Source organism: Amblyomma mixtum, chromosome 5 (assembly GCF_055824585.1).
Source record: "Amblyomma mixtum isolate Tamu chromosome 5, ASM5582458v1, whole genome shotgun sequence".
Taxonomy (NCBI): Eukaryota; Metazoa; Arthropoda; class Arachnida; order Ixodida; family Ixodidae; genus Amblyomma; species Amblyomma mixtum.
The window spans coordinates 136,087,834-136,105,772 of record NC_143016.1 but is presented as its reverse complement, the minus strand read 5'-3'; the positions used below and the strand labels follow the sequence as shown (position 1 = coordinate 136,105,772).

Sequence of the window (17,939 nt, the reverse complement as noted above, 5' to 3'; positions counted from 1 at the left end):
ATCACTGGACCGAATCTCCTGGGCCAGATGGCATTACTAGCGAGTTCAATAAAACGTTTTGTACTTGCCTAGCACCTGTCTTGATGGAGGTTTTCGAGGCTTCTTACGATGTTGTTCTTTTGCCCCCCCCCCCCCACCCCCCCCCCCACCCCCTTCGTTCTAACCTGGGCATACTACATTAATTTTTAAAAAGCACAGATACAAATCGGTTGAAAACAGTTGAGGGATATCGTCCAATTTCCCTCTGTAATGCAGATTAGAAAATTTTTCTCAAGTTAATGTGCAGCTAGTTGCCGCTCACATAATTGGCACGCTTCAGGTCTGCGGCGGTATAAGAGCCCGCAGCATCCAAATCCGTATTCATATTGAACGTTCAGTATTTGAGACAGTATAAGATGAGACCGAACAAGTAGCTCTAAGTCATATTGACCTTACCAAGGCCTTTGATAAAGTTCGTCACGATTTCTTGTTTGCGGTCTTAGAGCGTGCAAATATTGCAGGTTTTTTTGCTTAGGGGCATAAGACTGTGCTATAAGGTGTCCTATACAATTCTTGTAGTTAACTAAGAGCTACCCAAACCTATTTCATTGAAGTTATCAGTTCAGCAAGGCTTTCTAGTATCGCCTTTGTTGTTTTCTCTATGTCTTGAAGCCCTCTACCTCAGTATTATTAACGGATCAACTATCCGTGGTTTGTCCCTGGTGCAATGAGCAATTAAGATTTTAGACTATGCAGATGATGTCACCCTCTTTTGTTCTGGCAAAATGAGTGCGCTTGAGGCATTATATTTGACCGAACAGTTTTGCGGGGTATCGGGTTCAGCTCCTAATTTAGGTAAATAAGGGGTTTTGGTTTATGGTGGCATAAGCTGGGACTGCGGGACCCTTCACTACCTAGGGGTTCCGCTTCACCAAATTCACAGCAGTGGAGCCTATTGGGATTCATAGATAGTCTCCATGAGGCGACAAATCCAGGCTCAGATGGGTAGGAAACTGTCAATATTTCCTCGGGTTCAAGTCTGCAACATTTTTTTTTATTTCCAAAACTTGCCTATGTGCTGCAGGTTCTCCACTCTGCGAGGGTGAAATGCAGGTGATGCACAGAATATTTGTTACCTTCGTATGGCGTTCCCAACGGGAACCCATCATTTGCGATAACCTGTTTCTTTCTCGAGAGTCGAGTAGGATAGGCCTTGTTCACTTATTCGTGCAAAAGCTTGTTTGAGTTTTTTTCTTTTTGAAATCGGCATTTCTTCTTTTTCCAGTAGCTGTGCTTATTAGGCGTATCAGTGCTTATTTGCCTTTCCTGTTCGCGCCGACTGCACGCACTTGTGAGGGGCCTTTATGGGGATTCCTCACGGAAGTTGCTGACACATTCAATTTCTTTACTGTGCGCTCTTCTTCAGACTACCTGTGCAGCCTCTCCAGAAGGCAGATGACTCAGGCGCTTACCGAGCGTTTGTTTCCTGGAACATTGTATCGGCAACCTTTTCTGGAGTAAAACGTGGTCTGGGCTAGTTGGTTATACATTCTTCGAGATAGGCGTAAGCGCCAAAAAAAAAAAAGACGAACACAATGCGAGAGTGCTGTGTCGTCGTCCTTTCGCCTTGTGTTCGTCTTTTTTTGCCGCTTATACCAATCTCAAAGGAACCTTCTGTCGAGTTCCTTGACCCAAATTTCTTAAACGTGTTACGCGAATGTGCATTTCTTCTGCTCTGAAAATTAAAACTGCACATATCTGCGCTGCCTGTGAAGGCATGGCTTCATGCTAAGGAGATGACTGCGCCATGGACGGTGAATTGCTGCCTGTGCAGTACACCAGGGACAACTGATCATTGTTTTATTCTATGTATTGATGTTGTATTCTTATGGGAGATATTACAACCAACAGTTAAGAAGGACATTGACATCACACCCTACAGTATCCGTTTCTTGTCTGTGGAGAAGAACTGCGTTGTGCCCTGTGATCTGTTTATGTTGCTGGGACTATTTAGTCTCTCGAAGAGCCACATGATGGACCGCCACGCCGAATCACCACGGTCGTCGAAATCTCTGTTACGTGAACAATGCGCTTTGATGCGGAGAGTATATGCTGCCCTGCAAGAGCCGCCTAGCTGGCTCCCCTATCTGGATGCATGTGTGTGCTTCCCAGAGTTTTGATCTTTTGAGAGATGAGGTCATGCAGGGGAATGGTAGACTGGTGTCTTGAAACGTAAGCTTGCTTAGATTGGTCTATTCGGCACTATTTTCATGCAATAAAGAAAAAAAATACGTCGATAGCTTAGTGATCTCGTTGAGCGGCCGTTAAAGGAGATCATGGATATTAATTCAATTTCTTTTTCTCTTTTTCATGGTTTGACCTCCAACTCAGCTGAAGGACAAATTTGCACGGGCCGCGATTGACGCCCAAGGTCCAGTAGTGACGATTTCGCTTCAAAATTCTGAAAGATACAACGCAGGGTTGTGTTGAGCTAAATGTACAACAAGACGGGAATTGCTTGCCTCATATGGAGAGCCAAGTAGAGGATTATGTAGCCGAAATAAGTAATAAACTTTCAGATTTTATTTAAGGGGTCATGGCGATGTTGCACAATTTATGGCCGTTAGTATCGAAGGTGTGGGTTATTTTTAAATTTTTTAATCAGCAATATGTGTCGTTATACCGAACGTCAGAAATTTGTATTTTAAACGCTGTTCAGCTGTTGTTCCCGCATCACATATTTCTAAAATGGTGTCTCGCACAGTTCTTAAGTATCAAGTACATTGGCAATTGGTGTAATATTTGATGCCTTAGAAGAAGCGAACTTCATTTCGGCCAGAATGTTATGCGCAGAGACACCGTTTTATAATTAAATAATGCGGGAAAGCCAGCTCAAGAAGCTTTAACATGAATTTTACTTATTTTGGATATTTCGAAGGACATGTATAGCCGATTAAGGAAATTTAACGACACTGGTTACTTTTGCTTTTAACCGTCATTTTCACAATAATACTTTGCCCCCCTCCCCCCTGAAAAAATATAAATAAAAATTATTGCTGAATGTATATTAGTTATTTGTCTAATTATTGCTCCACATGATGTATTGATGTCCGCCTCGTTCAATCCAGCTCAGCAGACCGCACCAATGGGATTACAGAACTATTAAAACAAAAAATTCTCAAAATTAAAATAAATCAAACTTCATGATTTTCTATTTGTTTTATTGTACGCTTGTTTATTTGCGCCTGTTGTGCATTTTAGGCCCAATGTTTCCATGCTGCCGCTGCCTCGGCGCGAAAATATGGTTGGCCTGGCAACATAATATTGTAGCGGATGAAATGGGTTTTATGCAGGTGAAGGGTGGACGGAACACAGCTGGCCGCGAACAGCTCAGAGCCCAGATCAGTCTTCGCGCGCCTCCCTCTTCTTCCTCCAAGTCCTCAGTCAGTCGCTAGGCGGCGTAACAATATTATTTATAAGTGCAGCAGCGGTGCATCGCAGTACCGAATATTTCTCTACCTCTGTGTACTCGTGGTCCCCGCAGCCACCGCAGACGCCCTACTGCAGAAGCGCTGTGTGTGGTTGTGCAGTGAAGCATGGGTTCAGGTGAAGGAGCGAGGTAAGGATGAATTAAGGCAGCCTAGTGCCTGACTGAAGAAAAGGACGCTCCAAAGGAGGCGTCAAAAAGGACTCCTTAGAAAGTCGTATTTAAAAACTGACCGAAGGATGGCAAGCCGACAATTCCTTTAGCCTATCCTGCACCATGTTACCGTTACCGGAGTACCGGGAGCTGTGGACCGTGCACGGTTAGCCGTCAGGGTGGGGACCCCCTTTTGCACCACCCCGCGTCGCTTGTTCCGCTCGCAGCATCATGTTGGGTGCCACGCCCGTCGCGTACTGCGAGTTATGCCTGTGGCGTGGTTTTTTTTGTGGTTGCGTGGCGACTGCAATATGCGACTGAACTGGAAGTAGGCCGTGCATTGCTGCTTCAGTCGTTACAGTAACCACCTGACACTTCTAAGCATATATTACGCATGGAGCAGTCACTCCGACTACACGACAATCGAAAAGTCATGACGGACTGCTTTTAATTCCACTCACTAGCTCCGCTGAACAAGAACAGCGGTTGTTTGGTGTTAGTTCGTAGTCGTAATGTAATGTATCAGGGTCGCCAAATTTTGTTGCATTATGCTTCATTTATTGTAAGGGCTGCTAACAAGGCCCCAAGTTTCTTGAGTACGCCAGCAGCGTGAGCGATGAACTGCCAAACATATTGATTTTTTTGTATAGTTAACATCCATTTTTCCAACATTCACTGGGATATATTTTTCATTTTACTGTGCCATATATGGATAATTAGCCGCACTACTGGCAAATTTCAGTCCCAAATTGTCCGTCTTGCACTCTTTTAGGGTGGACAGCTGAAGACGCGTTTTAAACCGAATGGTCATATTTTCTGAACTGCTTTGTCAAGCCCTTCGTGGCTTGTTCCGCAGCAAAATAATGCAGCCCATTGTTTCTCTCTGGCGGCGTTGACCGCACGCAGATTTATGGTATGATGCGACAAGGTTTTGTTGATTCGTTGTTGCTAAGTAGCCTCATTCGTAGGCACATTTCTGTAAAGCGTCTATTATTTTCTTTTCGAAATGAAAACTACCAAAAGCACCTGATTCACAAGGAAACCTCACAAAAGCAGCCACTGATAACCGCTTCGTTTCAGTACCATTACTATCGTCAGGATAAACTAACAGACGGGAGTTGGAATAACGCCGGCCTCCCTACTTGCCTCCGCAGAACCGCGTCTGCCCAAGTTTCCGAAAAGGCTGGCTTGCCGCTTCACTCGAAAGTGGTCGGGAAGAGCAATTGATTTCTCTTTAATGCATAGGGCTAGGCTAGTTGGAAAACCGCGTTTGCGCATTTGAAATAAGGTGCGCAGAAAGACACGGACGAGTGACGACTGCATACAAGCTCTCTGCTTCTGTCGCCAAGTGAGGCAAACAAAAGTAAGCCTTAGGAGATGCTTGCCCAGAAGCACGCGTGATGAATTTTACTGATCGGGCAGTGTGAAGCCTAAGAAAGGAGCCTCTCCCGACACCCCCTCTCCCGCTTGTTGATAAAAATACTGGGAAATGACTTTATCTTCAGGTTCTAAAGAGACGGTCGGAAAATTTGCATCTGTAATACTCCCGCCTCCCCTTGGAGCAGTGGGCAGGGGGGTGATTAGAGCATACCAGGCCTACGCCACCGGCGCAGGTTCTTCTGTTGTACTGGGCAAAACTTAAGAATTCGGACAGTGTACTGCAGAAGGTGCGATATGTGCCGAGGAGGCTGTAATCGGGAGAAAAAAAATGCTGCGACGTCTTTAATCTGAAGAAGATAGGCGGCGAATATTGCAAGAAATTTCAAAACCGAGGCGAAACAGGGCAGTTTAGACTGTCGGGCCGCACCCCCTTGCTTGAAGTCAGGTTGTGTTGTGTGTGTTATGCAGCAGTCGGAGATCAAGATATGATGGAGTTTTGTTTTCCCGGGTGTTCTGCCCACACAAGAAAAGGAAACGAGGCTTTACTCTGTACCGCACGCGCAGAAAAAGTAGGAATCGAGCGAGACGGCTGTAAATTAACAAACTCCAAATTATGCAAGGTAAGGCATGCGAAACGCTTGCAGTCCAGGCCAATTTTTGCTGAGGGTGGAGGTACAATGCTCAATTTTAAAGTTCCTTTCTCATAATTACTGAAATGAACAGCCGTCAAAGCGGGCTTTTCGTATTTGATTCCGTGGAGAACGAGAAACTGTCTGAATGGAAGTCTTTGTCAAGTGTGGCTCGAATTAAGTAATCTCTATTGCTGGAAAAGTAACCGAAATTTAGCCTATCTGGGTCTGGGGACAGCACTAGAATATGCTACGTCCGCTGTACGAATAAAACGACCGTTCACAAGGACCTGATGTTCTCGGCAATCTTATCTTCGAAACATAACATACTTTAGCATGAGGAACTCTGATTTCCTCTGCAATCTCTGCAACCATCTTGTTTTGCAGGACACCAAATTTCCGCATTGTGTGCAGTAGCGGCAGTTTGCTCTTCCAAATGGGCCGCCGCTACACAGCGCTCAGTGCAGCCAAACGGGAAAGTAGGACCAAACAAGCGCCGCTGCGGTGGCTCAGTGATTATGGCGCTTGGCTACTGACACAAAAGACGCGTGTTAGATCCTGACCGCAGCGGTCGAATTTCGATGGAGGTAAAATTCCAGAGGCGCGTGTACTGCGCGATGTCAGTGCTCGTTAAAAGACCCTAGGTGGTCGAAATATCCGGAGCCCTTCACTACGGCGTCCGTCATAGACTGAGCCGCTTTGGAACGTTAAATCCGCATAAAAAGTAAAACTAAACACTAGAAACCACCATCGAGAGCAGTGTATTCACCCTGAAAGCGCCGCTGGCGGTCGAGGCACGGTAGTTGCGCGGACGCCTACAGCATCAGGTACAATCAGCTCGTGCGCGCTGGTGGTGGGCGGGATACCGGTTCTCCGGTATGGACAGCAGTAACGCGGTATACGTTATGTTAAAGGTATCTGTTCTCACCGAGACAAGAAGAGTTCTAGCATTTGGCACTAAAGATGCTACTAGCTGAGAAGGAATTTTCATCGCAACGACTGCAATTGGGTAGAATTGTGTGGTCCATCTCTGACAGAACCAACAGAACCTAAGCCGTTTTCTCACGATAAGAAGACTTCGTAATCTCCGTCGAGCCAGTTCAGTAGCTATGACTGCTGACTGCAGAATTGTGGAAAGAACGATCTTGCAACCGCAAGACCGTTTGTCTTTGCGAAAAGGTGAAACATATTTCTCCTATATTGATGGACCGCTTTTGAACGTTTCTAACAGGATGAGGACTGCAAACATATTTCTTCCTAGGTTACGCCCGAAACTTCAAAGCCACCGAACCTAAAAAGCAAAACGGCATATTGTTAACCCTGTGTATGTACTTTTTTTTGCATCGACTGCACAGTATAATCATAGCAATCGATTTAAACGAGCATATGTAAAAGAATGCAAAACAAATCTTCTATGCACCTTCTTTGATCCCCAAAATATAATTATTATGCCGAAAGTGCAATCTTCTAAAGATACATACCTCAGTTTTACGCTTGCACATAACACTGGAGGCTTGATGCTAATGCACGCTTATTTTTATTTTTATACAATATCTATAACAGTTGGGTGAGTACATGCCATGTCCATACCTTCACTGATCTCGGAACTCTTGTACCCTGACTCACACATGTTGACCAGAACGCGGAGGTACTCGAGGGCATATGGATTCCTGGAGAGCTTGAAACACTTATCGTTAAAATATCGGACAGCCTTTTCATAGCATTCAAAGTTTGTAAGGCGTGCCTTCGCGAGCAAAAGCGATTCGGCGTTATTTCCTTTTCCTTGCACGACAAAATTGGCAATCTCGCTCACTTTTTCTTTCAGGAAAAGCCTGTTCCGCAGAACTCTGTGCAGCTGTCGCCTCAGTGATCCTTGCGTGGTTGAGTCTGTAGCTTTCGCCAGTTTCCTTCGTAGGATGGCGACGGGTACATCACGACTGGGCACGAGAGTGGGGGACACTTCTGGTAAAACAGTGGGCTTCGCACTCTTTTCACCCTGGAATTCACTCAGTGAAAGCTTTCCAATGCTGAGATCGCCGAATCTCATGACGTGACTTGTGTTGGTTTTTTTCTTAACTATCTCGAACTGATCATTGAGAGTCTCTTTGTGGAGATCTTGCCTGTCCGAGTCTTCCATCCAGTTGACGCTGTACCAGTCGCCCAAATAGACCTGTCTCTTTTCATTCCAGTAGCAGGCGTATGAAGACTCATGGGAGTTCGCTGCAGTAGTGGCGTACACGTCCACATTCTTGGGAAGCAGGCCATCGAACATGGACCCAGATTCGCAAGCTTCAATGTAGATAACCATCTTGGCGAACTTTTTTTGCTCGTGCATTTCCTTGATTACGTTTATGAACGGTTGAGCATGCAGCTCGTCATGTGGGAATGCAATGAGACCAGGCGCCCCGTGGTCAGCAAAGTTGACGAAAATGTGGTCGTTGGGACCGCTGGCGATGACTTTACCGCTGCCGCCTTTCACTTTCTTGCCTTGAAGAATGTCGAGGAAGTTTTGAGGGGTCACGAGGTGCTTGGTGTAGTCTTTGGGCACTCCGGCGTATACGTCTTTTCCATTGGGATGATTGATGATTATACCTGGCGTTGGATTATACTGGCTGTTGGCAATATCATCGTACATCATGACAACAATTCTCTCGTCAGGAATACCGTGGTTGCGGAGCACGTGGTAGGCGTGACAGATGTCTGCTTGGTGCCTGTAGTTGTCGTAAATGTATGAGCCGGCGACAAGAAGCGCCCACAGTTTTGGCTTGTCGCTGGAAGCATCGTCGCTGTACTTGGGGTGGACCGATGAAGCGGCCAGTGCCAGTGCGGTAGACAGCAACAGCAGCAAAAGCTTGCGCATGGGTGCCATGTTCGCATGCACTGTGACCACCAACTCGCCCGATCGCTGCTTTTTATTGTAGCGGCTATGCTAACAGTCATATCATGGCGTATTGTGTTCCGATAGAGCACGTGATTTACAGATATGAGACAGGTTCTGCGAAAGTCCAGCTTTATCTTACCAGGCGTAGCTCTTCAATGTGAGGCAAAGTCCCAAAGACTAATTCTTCAGCAGCATAGCTGATATTGCTGCAAGCAAATTGGGCTGCAGCATATTTCAAGGGACCAGCTACTAAAAATGCGCCTACATGATAATTGCAAACGTGTCACCGGCGCCTACGAGATTCGTTCGTGTGGACGCTTGCTAGTCTGCTGCGCAGCGAAATATAAAGACCGTATGAGAAATTTCGCTTTTGTTCATTTCCAAGCGTCCAATGGCGCATGCCTACGCTGGAAAATTAACCAAGTGTCGGGTCCTTGGCATATTCGTAATTATCATGACAATTAACTTTGAGGAATAGAGCGTAACAGTAAAAATCAATATACAAAACCAATATAATGTTGAATAGTGTAAATAATCGAAAAAAAGCTAACTGTTGTGCCCAGTAGAGCGGGCAGTGTAGAACAAATCTGTCGTTCATATTCAAGAATTCGAGAACCGCAAAACGAATCAGTCTTAGCAGAGAGCAGTCTTGAGTCGAACAGAAAAATGTTAGAGGCGAAGCATAAACTCCTGTGCCTATGTACAAACATGCCGGCTCCAAGCAAAGCAAACGTGAATTCTGAAGCAATGCGGTGCAAATGCAGCATATTTTTCTACCCCACTCTCGAGTGAGAGAATCATCTGCGAAAGTGCAGGAAATGATAGATCATTTCTTCTTCACTGGAGATTTAGCAAATAGGAGTTTGTGTTAAACTACACTTCCAAAAGAAAAAACTCGGATATTGTTGATTTGTCGAAAATTATTCTAAAGAATCACTCATTTCAATAACTTACGGCTTTTAAGCCTTGCAGTGATAAACATGATGCTCGGGAGGGCTCTTACCATGGGTCTTATTTATCGCAAGCCTTTTCGGTACAATAGAGGTTTTTGTCGGGCTTGTTGCATGAGATTTGCGTATTGCTAATATATGTTGCGCGGGAGAGTAATTGCAAGTTACAGCGCTTTTCCTGTATCTCTCCTTCTTGCCTCTATCGCTTGTCACTCGTACACTTTATAAGGTTTCCGATAAAATCAATTAAATTTATTATACATCCCTCAGCTTGCAGGACGTCAACACTATCTTCGGGGCTCAATGTATACTTACGATGCGAAAAAGAAAACACACAGTTTATCACGTAAAAATTGCGAATAGGATGTTTATATCAAGCTTTCCAACACTGTCCTTTCTCTGCTTACAGGGATGTACAGCTTTGTTCAAGTAAGTGGTCATTCGGTACTGTGGTTATTTCTAGAGTCCATCAAAAGCTATTTTCATCAACTCCCTGAGAATGCCCTGAACTTGTTATGGAGCAGGCGCCCTGCGTTATGCAGTCAGTTCAGACAGTTTATTTCCCTAACTTTCACAACTACTCTGCGTAACTCCTAAAGAGTTGCACTCTTTCGCATTGCTTAGTCTAAAAATAGAATCAAGGGTAGATTGAAGTCTTTCACGGACTTAGAATGCTTGTGTTTACGCTTTACTTCTTTTTTTTTTCTTCACGTTCACTTCTGGAAGTACCACTTTGCTTCATTTAAAACGCCCGTGTTTTCTAGTCATTAAATGCTTCCCTTGGGGAGCTTGCATGAACCCGGCAGCAGGGACAGTCAGAGGGGTGCTTAGAAATAACGCCCACATTCAGTGAGTTAAGAGCTAACGTAACATGGGAGTCAAGCCTTTGGAGGTGTGATAACGTCTGTATTAAGCCGAATGAAGTTTGTATTATCTGCCGAGAATTGAAGTTGGATGTGCAGTTTCAGGAAGCTGCATTGCTAGCCAGCCTACCCCTTAACGTAGAGCTGACTAAATCCCTCTGCTTTATGTTGCTCTCTAGCATATACAGGGTGTCCAAGCTAACATTAACCAAGGGTTAAAAGGCAAAAAATTTGAGGTAGGCCAGGGAAACCAATTACATATACCTAGCAACCGGCTTGCGCATGATTGTCAATTTTTTGTTTTGCAATTAACTAAGTAACAATTAAGATAATTGTCCTAAATGCGTAAATATTGACTTTAGACAGCAAATGTGAATAGCAAAGTTGGAGAGCGCCTTCAGAAACCCCCATTCCATTTTTTTTGCGATGAAAAAAGCCTCCCGTGTATCTTTTTTCAGAGCTCCAAAGAAAGCCGCGAAATACACCAAAAAAAATCACGTGGCTAGCGCATTCGCGTGCCACGATTTTGCTGCTCTCAATCCTGACTTGAGTGAACGAAATCAGCTGCTGGTGTGGCGCGACGACCACATTGATCCGGCAGGCTGAAATGTCGACGGTGGTTGCACTGTCATGCTTGCAGACCTGTTCGCGCGGGCGTCGCAACCACCGTCGACATATCGCTCATTGTTTCTTACAACAAACAATGAACAGAAGTCGGATGCCATTCCTAACCTATTGTTTCTATCTAATCGCCGAAAGTGAATTGCGATGTCCAGGGTTTAAAAATCGCGAGTCCCTCTCCATGCACGGCTGTTCTCTTTGGACTGTCTCGAGCACGACTTCTCTTCGAGAACCACTCCCAGTGCGGAAACCCACTGAACTTAAACTTGTGCGCATGACAAGAACTAGACATTGGCTGGGAGAGTCATGCAGGCTTTTCGACCTTTATCGAAGCACTTGATTCGAGAGATGGGCGACCATTTAATCACCGCACCGGTGTCACGCGCACACGTCTAACAAAGGAGCCCCTCCACTTCACGAGACGCAACGCTAAGGCAATCTAACTTTAGGCAATCTAATCTTTACTCGCTCGAGTGGCCTCGAACGTCACAGCATGTGAGCAGCTCTACAGAGCGGAAGCATTTTTCTCTGTTCAGAAGTCGCTCTTTTCTCGCTAATGCTGCTATTTCTGCCCGGTGCAAGTTCACAGTTGGCTTAACTGCGTTTTTGGGGCGCTATCTTAACATTCCTGATTGTGTGGCCTTATAAGGAAATACATCGAGTCTTGTCAAATGACTTATATTGGTTTTGTTCTCCACCAGTGTCTTATATCAGCTGGGGAATAGGTCGCAGCCTTGCACCATAATTTGTTTTACGGCATGAGTGTATAGGTGAGAGCACGAGAAAATCGGTTGCTGAGAAATTCCTTAAAAAATTTTTTTGCAAATGGCAACAGTTTCATGAACTCAATTTTTCTTATATCGTAACGTTGTGCCATAAGATTCGCTATATCCGCATAGCTGCCGTCTCGTGATGCTGCTAGTTTTTGGTTACTTATCGTCAAAAATCCACAGCACTGGTTTTACATGGAATTCTTTACTGAGCACAAGCGCAAGACAAACTTTAAGAGCAAGATATTGCTATGTATAGCAATATTAGATCATTTCCGCCAAAAGCCCCATAACAGTATCTTGCAATATTCTGCAGTCGCTTTTCAATAATCGTCAAAAACGTGCAGCGTTGTTTTTTATGCCAATCTCAACTACTTGGTTCGAGCGCAGGACAAAATATAAATCAATATTTTGCTGGGTACTCGAAACCTGGAATATTCCAATCTATGTTTTGAAAATTGACAATAGGTTTTGAGGAAAGGAAATGACACACTACCTGTGACACATATATCAGTGGACGCCAGAACAGCACCGTACGGGAAGGGATAAAGGATTGATTGAAAGAAAAAAGGAAGAAAGAGGTGCAGTACGGAAGGTCTCCGGAATAATTTCGGCCACCTGGAGATCTTTAACATGTACTGACATCGCACAGCACATAGGCGCCTCTTACATTTCGCCTCCATCACGAAACGGGTTAGAATCCGGGTACCCTTGCTCAGTAGACGAGCTCCTTAACCACTGAGTCACCGCGGCGGGATCCATCTATGTTTTCATAACAGTAGTTAAGAATATTTCATCGCTGCCTCACACTTATAAATAATTAAAAAAAAACATCCTTTCATAAACATATATACTCTGCTTCCCTCCGCATATGGCGAAATAGTTTTGTTAACCATACTTTTCCCACACCCGCGGCAGTGGTGGCTCAGTGGTTATGGCGCTCGGCTGCTGTCCCGAAACACACGGGTTCGATCCCGGCCGCGGCGGATGAATTTCGATAGAGGCAAATCCTAGAAGCTCGTGTACTGTGCGTTGTCAGTGCACGGTAAAGAACCCCAGGTGGTCGAAATTTCCGGAGCCCTTCACTACGGCGCCCCTCATGGCCTGAGTCGCTTTGGGGCGGTAAACTCCGATAAACCATTAACAATCAAGTTTTTCCCACAACCTTCGTTCTTATCCTCTACATAAGTACGCGGTATTGAGTTTACCCCGCGCGTTGCCATGCCTTTGGAGTGCGGCTGGTATGTTCGCAGAAGAACGCAATCTCGTAATCTCAGTTGCGGTCAGATATCACGTAGCTATCGTCTTCTCAGTTCGAAGAAAGCTGAGTGGATTGCGCACTCGTACCCAGCGAAAGAAGAAGCCCGAGTTCGAAAAGAGACATGGCGAACCCTTTGTGGACTGTGCGGCTGGTGTCGTGTGTGACACGCCCACTGAGCTGTGGAGAGGCGTGGGACGAAGAGGTAGCTGAATCAACGACAGAGCATGGGGGCACACTGTTGGTTAGAAACGGGAACTGGGTCGAATTTGCCCCTTCACAGCGTACAGTGCAAATGTGAGCCGGTGCCTAATGGTATCAGGTTTCTGGACAGAGTTGCGATAAGACGGCTCGTGAAGTACTTTAGGTCTCTCAGATTGCAACGAAAGGCGACACGTATCGTAATAACTGCTGTTCTGCCCTTCGGAGAAAATGCGTTTGTGATTTTTGGTGATTTTAAGAAGTAACTATACATTGACACGTCAGTAGTGTGGAAAGAATCCTAGGTCTGTCCAGAAAACCTGGGAAAGGCCTTGCCTTTAAGCATCAACTACTCCTGAATAGTTGTTTTTTGCTTTTAGATGTTATCGTGAAGTGTTTTGGAGGACCTGTTTGTTGGGTGTATTTTTCCAGAACAAAGAAAGTATTGCTGCTTTATGTTTCCACGCATTCCGAGTTAATCAAAAGAGCTAACGCCTCTTTGCCTGCAATTTCCACTGGTTAAGTCCTCTGCTGACATGGTTGAGGCTAGTCTTGACATTTCGATCGACAGACTTAAAAAGGCGGGTTTCCGATGCTCTATGTCTGCAGTACTGGAGTAGCAGAAATACTATTACGAGAATGAAAGGGAGAACAAGCACCAGTGCAGGCCAGGAGAAACGCGAACACAAGTGGCTCCGTATATAGTGGCGCACAGCCTGAAAAAGGTTGCGGTCAGGTGTAACGTAGTCTTGGTAAAAAAACCTGAGGCCACTTTGAATGGGCCAGGAGAGGCTTCCCTCCGTTATCGTAACGCTGCCACCGCTGGTGCCGGCCGCCGCTCAGTTGCGCCGAGGATTAAGAGGGCAAGGGAAGCATGCCCCACTAAGCGCATTTGTTTTTCGGTCCCGGACTGTCCGGGACTACTTGCGGACTCCAGTCCGCCGCCCCAAAGCGGCAGCCCCAAAGCTCCGCCCACCAGTCAGAAAGCTGCCTGCATCGTCATAGCAACGCGTTCGTTTGTCGCCTATGGCAGTCCGCGGGCTACTCGGGGCTGCGAGGGAGCCAGCAGAACGACAGCTACGAGCTGCGCTGCCAGCCATATTGAGTTAGACTCTGTGCATTTTGCGCACTTTTCGCGTTCCTAGAGGACGATATCATGTGTTAAACCTTCACATGAGCTCCGTAGCTCCTCCTTGAGTCATCGTAAGACTCCTTGTTTTCCATCTTCGTTCTATTTTCTTGAAATCCACCAACACACACGCGCGTTCTGAGCTGCGAGCGCATCTTGTTTGCTCGTGTCGTCAATAGCTTCTTGTTCGCTTGTTTTGCGACATGCTGTCTGCGCGCTTACCTGAAAGCATCGCAGGTGAACCACTCGTATACTTGAGTGGCTATAGCGCTTCCTGTCAACATTTTTGCGAAGGCTTTCGTCTATCTCCCTATCTGCAACGAGTTGGGCTACTTTGCGCAAATTTCGCCGCAAGCAGTAGCGGCGAGCATATCCCCGAAGCTCAGTTCTGTAATGCACCTACGCTAAGCTGACAGTATGGTCTTCAAATCGACTCAGTATCATGATCGAGCGCACGGCATTGCTTCGGCGTCGTGGTGGCCTTGGCTTGCATCGTCTGCTAGTAGATGGCAGCGTCATGGTACGGTAACCGAGGGGGAGCCCGGCTCTGGCGGCGAGTCCGCGAGCAGTCTCTGACAAGTAGGTCATGTGACCATGACGCTGTTTCCTGTCAGAGCCGAAGCCGAGACTTGTCAGCAAGTAGTCCGGGACTGGAAAAACAAATGCGCCCACTCTCGGGCGTCCATAGAGTTTCTTACTATTACTAGAGGGAAAGCTGGCGGCGCTGCACTTCAGCCACCATGGACGCCCAAAGCATCATGGGGCGGTGAGCTACTTGTTGCGGAACAGTCGTAGTTTTTCGGGAACATGGAGTGGCACTACTAAGACGTTTCATTCCGAAAACGCTGTTCGTGTGTGCGCAGACGACTTTCGCGCGAACGCAGTGGGCAAAATCCATAGTAGTGAAAACGCGACGACACACGACGCCAATAAAAGGTTGCACTTTGCCGAAATGCCATTAAAAAACTTCTTATAGTATTTCAGCAACAATATCTTTTTTGAAAACATATTTACTTTTAAAAGTGCGCCTGTTAGTTACGAAATATTAGTTTTTATAGCGTTCATTACTAGGCCAGTAGGAGAGCGAGTCGTCTCTTATTTTGGGCACACTTTACACTTAAATGCTTTTCTTCTCGTTTGTTGCAATCATTAGACAAGATTTTGAATGTTAGGACGTTTGTAGTTATCAAACAGCTTTATTTTTTTATTATTTTTTGGCCAAAAGTTGCAGTTCCGCAACAAGTAGCTCACCGCCCCATGATGCTTTGAGCGCCCATGATGGCTGAAGTGGTCTCGAGGGGTCGCCATGCAAACTCCCATAGACAGGTCGCCAGCTTTCCCTCTAGGTAATAGTAAGAAACTCTATGCGGGCGTCCCCTGATAGCAGCGTCCTTGAAACCACAGTGCGGCGTTCGTTCTGCCTGCTGCGTGTATATCGTACGCCTGCTGCGATATGGCGCGTTGTGCGAATAATTGCGGTAGCTAGGGCGAAGCTGCCCAATGTCCTTGCAACGCGCTGTAGCATAGAAAATTGCCTAATCGCCAAGATTCTTCATTATTTTCTTTTTATTCTGCACATTCAGAATCCCAAGCCTTCGCATTATCCTGACAGGGATTTTGCGTATTATGTTGGGTTGACCGGCAATGTAAGTTCTATATTTTCAATGTGTTGCCGTTTGTAGTGGAGACGCAAGACTAAAACGTAACGTTGATTTCTCTCACCGCACGCTAGTGTGGTACCGAGCTGCACAGTGATATGTGGGCCATTTACCCACTGTTCTTTGAAAAAACAACCAGAAGCCACAATTTCGACTACAAAGGCTCCCATTTAAAAGGGCAGCTAACCACCTATCTAATGCACATTTAAAATTAGTCGTAGAGCACACTTCGCCACTAAGAAACGACTGTTTATTTGTGTCCGACGTTGCGGTTTCTTTTTTTAATAAATTCACAGGAAAATTGTGAAAACATTCAGGAAATAGAGGACGTTGCCCTTCCTGCCTAGCCTATAGAGTTACAACCACTACCTCCCCAGTTTCGAAAGAGTCAACTGTCTGGCCTCTTTAGAGGACCGGTACAATAGTGACTCATTCGCGTTAGGGCCCCGTTCCACGCAGACAATACCCAGGCGAAAGTGCGTTACGTCTTCACTGGGAACCACAGCAATGCGAGTTATTACCCTTAATTCGGGATCGCATAAAGGAGACCATGGTCACGAGATCATTACAGTGGGGTAATCGAAATCCCCTTCACGATCACGAGCCGAGTACAGTTAATAGGTGATGAACGCGTACGTTCCTTTTGCCAACTTGTTCTTTGAAAATCAAGTTTATAAAAGCAGACGTGCTATAGTGATTGGGCGCAGAATGAAAAAATGAAAGCGCTATGAAAATGAGAATCACTGAAAGGCTCAGCTCGCGAACAGGAGGGCGCGCCACTCTTGTGCGAAAGTCTCCTCATCAGTTCTTGAAGATGAACATGGATTTTGCTGGCAGTAGTTTGTTGAAACAACATGATCACAATAGCGGTCTATGATGTGATTTTTGCATTGTATGTGTGGATGAGAACGAACACGTCAAGGGTTTCACTTTTCACTTTTTCAAGGTCGGCTGTTGCGTGTTTACGTTACTGGTTTGGTTTGTGCTAGTTTAACGTCAAAAAGCGACTCACTATGAGGGGCGCCTTAGTGAAGGGCTTCATTAATTTCGACCGCCTGGGGTGCTTTAACGTGCGCTGATATCGCACAGTACTTGGGCCGCTAAAATTTCGCCTCCATCAAAATTCTGCGACTTTACATCTTTACAATTAATGAGGCAAGGCTGAATTATTTCATGAACGTTGTCCGATGAGCTTATAAAGCTTGCGTGGGTAAGGTGGCCTCAACAGCCACAAGACAGGATTCATTGGTGCGATGTCGGAGAGGTCTTTTTCCTGCAATGGGCCTAACCAGGCTGCTGCTGATGCTGTTGGTGCAGCTGCTCATGGTGAAGCTAACGTAGACACTAACAAACTACTGCCTACAGACGCAAATCATGTCATTGTAGGAGCTTCAGTACAATTTCTAAGAAACTGAAGTGGAAATCGGAAAGGAAAGTTGAGGTATGTTTGGATTTAAGGGCTCCTAGAAAGCGAAAATCTTCCCAAGGTACCCAAGAACTGAACGGAAACAGCTTTGAGATTGCTTGCTGTAACTGATAGTCTGATGCTATGTTTATGAGAATAATCTGATGGAGAATTTCGGCTCAGAATTCGGAGTGGGCTTCATCGTGGTTTGCGGACGATGTTCACTTGAGTTCAAAAGCACTTAGTGCTTTGAAACACAATATGGGACATAATGACGCCGAACACGGGATGTTAACCGGACTGATAACTTTCCACCTAATAAAGTTTTGGACCTCGCCAAGCTGTACCCTTTAACCCAGTGCCAACCGTCCGCCAGAATCTTCCGATTATGAGAAACAGACAGCCCTTCAATTACATATTTCCCGCCTCTTGGGATGGCGGTGGCGAAATGCGCTGCAGCAAACGTGTTCACGTCCATGCGCCAACTCATACGTCCCGAAAACAACAAGCTGCGATCTCAAAACACGGTTTCATATGGAGCTTAATCATTCAAACTGGAGTTCAGGCCTGGTTCG

General features: G+C 45.8%; 2 pseudogenes across 1 annotated transcript in view; both read right to left on the bottom strand.

Annotated features, from left to right (window-relative positions):
• Window positions 1-7,552, bottom strand: part of LOC149343874 (legumain pseudogene) — a 57,836-nt pseudogene extending 50,284 nt beyond the window's left edge. The window contains exon 1 of the transcript XR_016282733.1: window positions 7,442-7,552. The product of XR_016282733.1 is annotated as a legumain pseudogene (transcript). The remainder of the gene's footprint in view (window positions 1-7,441) is intronic.
• On the bottom strand, window positions 7,147-8,497 carry LOC149343873 (legumain pseudogene; annotated as a pseudogene).
• Window positions 8,498-17,939: the final 9,442 nt, after the last annotated feature.